The sequence below is a fragment of the Prosopis cineraria genome, unplaced genomic scaffold (assembly GCF_029017545.1).
Source record: "Prosopis cineraria cultivar Desert tree isolate PC_DT_omini unplaced genomic scaffold, ASM2901754v1 PC7, whole genome shotgun sequence".
Lineage (NCBI taxonomy): Eukaryota > Viridiplantae > Streptophyta > Magnoliopsida > Fabales > Fabaceae > Prosopis > Prosopis cineraria.
In genome coordinates, this window is record NW_026555338.1 from 32,810,600 (window position 1) to 32,817,702 (window position 7,103).

At 31.6% G+C, this 7,103-nt stretch overlaps 1 long non-coding RNA gene across 1 annotated transcript; it reads right to left on the bottom strand.

The window, feature by feature from the left end:
* Positions 1-451: 451 nt before the first annotated feature.
* On the bottom strand, positions 452-5,930 carry LOC129316313 (uncharacterized). The gene is made up of 3 exons (XR_008594734.1): positions 5,690-5,930; positions 959-1,138; positions 452-872 (listed from the first exon to the last, which is right to left on the bottom strand). It is a non-coding gene; the product is annotated as an uncharacterized LOC129316313 (long non-coding RNA).
* Between the last annotated feature and the right edge of the window lie 1,173 nt (positions 5,931-7,103).

The following is a 7,103-nucleotide window of genomic DNA, read 5'->3' on the forward strand; positions in this document are numbered from 1 at the left end:
CTGCTAGCTGTCAGAAAGCCTGCTGGAGTGCCGATGGCAAGCCACTTTTTTCTAGACAATTTTTTTCTGAACAGTTTCTTTAAAACAAAATAAATTAGTTGTATAACTATTAAAAATGCCTGATATAAGTGTAAAATTCCTTCACTAATTAACTCATAAAAGTCTTGGTCTAAAATTAATTTTTTTTCCTAAACGTACTTCATTATCCTCGTGGATTAGCATATAAAACAATGCATGAAAGGTGGAAGTAATTTTTTGGAGGGCGAGAAAATAATAGCTGCCTCATCTATGAAGCTATTATGATGACAACCAATATCAATTTAGAAGATTGAGAGCTAATATATGTAAGAAACAGCTTTCTTTATCAAGAAGTAAGAAACAGCTTTCTTTATCAAGAACTTATAAGTAACAACTCATAATTAAAATTTAACTATAAATACATCTTTCAGAATGAAAAGTAAATCTTTCTTGTTTTCATTGTAATTATTTTTTTACACGTCGAGAGGCATGTAGTAATTATCCAAGAAAAGAAGAAGGTTGTTGCCCTGGTATCTCTCTCTGATGAGTTATAAAACCAAATCACGGACCAAATTAAAACGTTACAATGTCATAATTAAAACAATTTAAAATAACATCATCCACTTTGATCAACATATTGAAGCTTGACAACAGAAACCCGATCCAAGGTGGTTGATGAGGATAACACAGTCGTAGCAGTGACATGCTCAGATTGGGATGCTAGGGTTTGCTTCACTTGGATATGCCAAAATAGATGGTTCGGTATAAAGGAGGCTTGTCTCGTATTCTTTGAACTTGTTTCATCCCTCCACATCGATCACTGGTTGTGCTTGTGACTACACCTGTAATAGTCCCTGCATTCCTCCACGCATATTATTTTCAATTCAATTAGATTCAGACCCTAGAAAGAGATCAATAAAATGGAATATTGATATATGACCTTTGGTATTTGGCATTCATTGTCTTCTTTTGTCCATATATACTTTCTCCATGCATGTCCATCGTCAACTAGAACTGGGGATTTCTCCTCCCACGTTTGCATTGCTCTTTTGAAAAAATTTAAAGGAAAGTAGTGCAGTTATATACCCCTGTGTGTGTGTGTATGCATGTATGTATGTTCCTGTTGCATAGCAAAAAAAAATGAATAGATAAAAGTTGATTTTGACAGCAAACAGACTCCTGTGTGTCACAAAGTTTAGGCTTTCTTTAAACACCAACAACAACGATAAATCTCATCTGACAAGGTAGATTCAACTACATGAACTGTACAACAAAAGGCTTTCTTTAAACTGAGAAGACAATAAGAAAGAGAGAAAACTGAAACAATAACAATAATAATAAATAGAGGACAAAGACATTTTCTACGTGTGTTCCCCCCTAATTTCTCCATGAAGATAAGAAAAACTAAAAAAAAAAAATTTCTTTTTCTTCAATTTTCTGCTCTAACTTTCTCTCTTCCCTATTTTTCTCTCTTTCACTTGATTTGATTAATTAATTAGAAAATGGGCTGACGAGGTAAGATGGAAACTGCTAGAGAAGGAGTAGAAATATATTTAGTTGTAGTAATTACTTCCTCAGGTAAGAGCCTCTTCCGTTTCTTTTGTTGAAACTGTTGAGAGTATGATAATCCAAATCACGGTGGTCCTGATCAGATTCAGGAGAAGCATCCATTAGGATCTCAAGTGAGTGGAAGAGAAGGAGGGTGTTTGAGAATAAAGACAGAGAATTTTGTTGACAAGATCTGCAATGCTGATACTGGAGTGATGAGGATGAGGATGAAGAACAAGGTGAAGAAGCTGCTTGCTCAGGTCTCTCCCTTTGAGAAGCTATCATGAGTCCCATATCAGGAAGTCTCATAAGTGATTTATAAGTCTAAAGGACTCTCATATTTAACAGGCTAATCTTTTAGGATAGGCTCCCCTTTTGAGCTTGTACTCACCAATTCTGACCGGCAGGAGGCAAAGTGAAGTACTGTGAAGTGAAACCGCTGAGGACATCGGCTCTTGATGAGAGGACATTATCATGAGTCCCACATTAAAAAGCCTCACAAGTGGTGTAGTTTTTATAAGTTTAAAGGGCTCTCCCACCCAACAGACTAATCTTTTGGGGGCTCTTTCTTTGGGTTTGTGCTCGTCACATTAAATGTCACAACCACAAGCCCTTTAGGTAGAATTCACCCCCAAAAAATGCCTCATAAGGAGAGAGCACCCAGCTGATTTATAAACCACACTCTACCAATATAATCTCCTGATGTGAGACTCATAATGTATCTCACCTATTAAGGGAGGCGCTTCGCAATACTTCACTTGGCCTTCAACTAGTGAACCCCTTCATAAAGAGCCCTTTCCGTGAACGATATCTCTCAATGAGAGCATCAATATCACAATCACAAGCCCTCTAAGTAGAACTCACCCCCCAAAAGGCACCTCATAAGGGTAGAGTGCCCAACTAACTTATAAATCACATTTTACCAATGTGGTTTTCTAATATAAGACTCATAATAGAAGCTCATCATCTAATGAAGAAGACAAAGCCCTATCATTCTCTAACTTCATCATCTTCCTCATTAAATTGGCATTTGGAGTTACTTCTCCTAGGAGGTAGTCGAAGCAATTTATAACACACTCGCCTTCCTGCAATTTTCAAATGCTATTCATCATAGATCACACCAAAATTCTCCATAGCTACTTGAAATTTGTTTAAATGCATATCATGGCTGGATTCGTTTCGCAAGTTTTGTTTTCTGGCAGATAATTTTGATTATAATAACTAATACATGTACAAGAACAAAGCCTGAATAAATTTTATCATGGAGCAAATTGGTCATGAAAGGACGATGCCTTAATTCACAAATTCCACACCTAAACGATTGGTACCTACGGCTCAGAGCACTAATTTGAAGAGCCATTAACATGTTACTTATTGACAAGCTCCTCATACATGCATAAATACATATATGGTAATATAATGCTTTCAATATTATTATTATGTATTTTGTCAATTAAGCCATTTGGTCTTTAATTAGATGATTTATGGGGTTCGATTACTATGATTTCGGTCAAATAAATTCATTAGCAGTCCAAATTTGCATTCAAATTTTTTTTCAAAAGAAATTGAATTTTCAACCATATTTCTGTGGGTTTTTTTTTCACGGGTTGTTATTATTGATATTTTTTTGTCACAATGGTGCAATGTACTTTTATGCCAGTAATCAGGAAAACAAAAGCATGAATGACAACTAATAAATGTTAGTCCATTTGATACAGATTTGATTTATAACTCACAAGATCGTAAATTCAAATCTAGCTACCGATATAATTAAGAACATTATCTGTGGATGATATGTAAATATCTCTATAAATACTCTTTTGTTTAAACATGGAATATCCAAAGCAAGACCAAAACAAAATTGACCAAATAGTCATGGAATATCCAAATTCAAGTACCAAGGATATCATGTATAGCAATTCGAGTTCAACGGTTTCTTAAACTCAATTAAGGCAATCTAATTCAAGTGTGTGAGAAGGGTCCGCCTGCAAATCATAACAAAACTCAACGGTTTCATGAAATGATTTCCAGTGTTATCACAATCTAAAGTTCAAGCAAAAATAATTATTCCAATTTTGAGTCAGAAATGAATCTATTCGAGCATTAATTCATACACTAGCTAGCTTCAAATTGCATGAAAACAATGTGTATAAGCTACAAATTGAATTTAACCTTTGCAAGAAAATGATGGTGTCACCTTTGTCAGGAACAAAATGGGCAGAACCAGACCAAAACAATCAACCTAATCATCGAACCAAATTCAAACAGCTAGTGTATCAGGTAATATAATTTGAGTTTAACGTAACAGAGATGTGAATCTCTTTCTTTGAGCAATCTTGGTAGGTTTGTACGACATCAGACATTGGCGGATCAGATAATCAGGTAATTCAAGTTCAGCAGATGGGAATATATTCTGAGCACCATGATTGATTTGATGACGAAAATTTTTTTAAGGAAGTTTCATTTGCTGTTGGTGAAATGACAGTTTCTTAAGCTTAAGGCCGTGTATAGTTCAAGTGCCAAGTAAGGTCTATGTCTATAATTATGGAAGAAAGTGATTAGGGATCTTTGGACTTTGCCCAATGACAAAACATAATTAAGTAGGGTGATCATGAAAAGATAAATAATATAAATGATAGAGTTTGTTATTATATATATATGGTATAGAAATTATAAAATGTCATCTAATATAAGAGAAAATATACCAAACTGTCATTTAATATAAGATAAAAAATAACAGATTGTCGTCTTATAATATGAAATATAAGATAACGGCTGTTATTTAACATTAAAAAGATGATATATCTCATAGTTTAAGTTTAGATTTTTTGAATTTTCCTAATGTTTGATAAAAAGAGGTTTTCTATGATGATGACTCAAATCAATTAAGTTTTCAAGCATAAGCTTCCCCACGGCATATGTAATATCATTCATACATACATACATTATAAAACGTTGGTCATTATTGAGAGAGAAATTTGAAGTACAAATATCAAAATAAAATAAGATGATTAATTTCTAACTATACTGAGATAAAATTTATATCTAATTTATTTATTCATGCAGCATATACAAAGATAAAATACTTTTATCTCGTAAAATTAAAAAAAATACATTATCACGTAATTTAACATGTAAGACGAGAGTAGGTTGTCATCTTATAAGAAAACTGTTAGATAATAAAAATCAAGAAAATGAATAACCATATATATAGAATGTAAGACAAAAATAACAGCTTGTTTTATCTTATAATAAAACTCTCGTCTGATATGAAAAATAACTACATAAATGATACATGACCACAAACAAAATATATAAATGAAATATAAAGAGGTTTTCAATTATCAAGGTTCATCTATCTAGTCACTTAGGTATATCCTATAGCACATGATTTATCCTAATTATAAAAAATGTCAAGTGCAGAATAATAACAAAAATAATATATTTTGTTGTTTATATAAGACAGTCTGTTATCTAATATAAGACCAAAAAAAGAAGTTGCCATGATCATAAAGTTAAAGAGTTTACACACACACACACACACACACTCTATAATAGAAGAAAAACAAAGCATAATATAGTGTGAAAGTTCCTTCTTTACGGAATGAAAGGGTGATTAAGCACTGAGCTGCTCTCGTTAAAAATGTCCGCACAAAAAATCAGGAAGAATGCCAACTCGTCCTGTCGTCCAAGTGAATTGAAATCGTTCATGCCATAATTATGTTTGGGTAAAAGAAAATTCTCCAAACTTGCGTTCTTCTCGCGAAGTAGATTCATTCAAACTCTACCCATATGTGTTCACACCAAAAAAGAAAAAACATTCGAACATGTTTTCATCTTGCAAATTAGATTCTTCTTAATTACATACTGCGTACGTGTGTTTTGGAAAATTATAAAGAACTTAATTTTACAATTTTGGAAAGCATGCAGAGTGATCAGATCATTTTATGTTTTGGGACAAATTAATTAACTCGGGGTAATTGCAAATATGGGAATATTGGAACATTTAAATCAAGTTTGGTAGATTAATAATGGCCAAAATGTCATAGATCTGATAAAATCTGATCTTAAGCACAGGTTGTCGACGGAAAAGGCATGGCAGAGTAGAGGCATGGATAATTACCTTGTTTCGACTCCGGTGAGAGAATCCTCCAGAACATAGAAGATGTCGTGATTCAAAAAGTAAAACCAGCAGATCTGCAACTGTATGAATTAAATGATCTCAAACATGTTACTCTCAAGAACTTCGGCAAACTGGGTTTTTGTTTGCGGATGATTCGGGAAGCCTGAGCTTCTTGTCGACCCTAGCTAGATAAGTCCGGGCGCTGAATTTTCCTTTTTGATTAGGCCTAAAAATTGGGGAAATTACATATATCTAAGGGCCTAGATCCTAAAGCTATCCATATTAATTATATATATATATATATATCATTATCTATAATATTAAAACTATAACAAATTAATCATAATATGTATATATATAATTAACTATGAACAGTTTGAGTTTATGACTTATTTCTTGAATTTCACAAGTAACATATAAAGAAATTTATCAATTCATATAAATTTTATATCCAATTATACTTGTTACGTACTCTTTCTTAATTATAAGTTATGTCTAACATGTCTAACTAAAATTAAAAAAATAAAATAAAATTTATTAATTTTATATAAAAGTTGAGTAAATTTTTAAATTTATCTTACTAAATACATATTTTAACGCCGTATTTTCATCTTTTTTTTTATTTAATTTTCTCGTTGTTACATGTCACTTCAAGGATTTCAAAGTAATTTCAAAATATTTTCATCTTCTTCGTTTAGGGTCTTTAAATGTCATTCAATGCTATTTCTATTTTATTTTTATATATTCTTTTGATCTTATTTAAAAAATAGAGAGAGAAAAAAAATTAATTCTATTTATAAAAAATTTATTAATTTTTAATATTTTTATTTTTATTTTTATTTTTATTAAATGTCTTTTAAATGTCTTTAATAAAAATAATAATAATAAAATTTAAAAATATTTATTAAAAATAAAGATAAAAATTAATTAAATTTTAAAATAAAGTTTAAAAAATTTAAGGTGACTTTCTTTGATTTTAATAAAATATATTAAAAATAATTCATAAATAAGATTAGAAAGCAGTAGTAGATCGAATATAATCATGAGAATTCTAAGCGGTAATTAACTATTCACATAGATTTAGAGTGGCGTCATCAGAATGACATCATGCCCTGGAGCAAACCTATTGGAAGACCGTTATGCCCTTCGGATCTTTGAGGTAGAACGCGGACTTCGTTATTAATTACGCAAGATCGAAGGGCAATTTGTTTGGTATGCGAGTTACCGAGCCACTAACCTTATTTTATTATTCATTATTAAAAAAAAAAACCTAATTGAAGTCATCGAAGCTACCATAGTAGCCAGGACGAACATATGTTGTTGCTCATTTCAAGATAGAAAGTTAAAAAAAAAAAAAATCAGGCCAAAAAGAAGTTAAAAAAATATATTATTGTTCTTTGTGAAGACCAGCTAG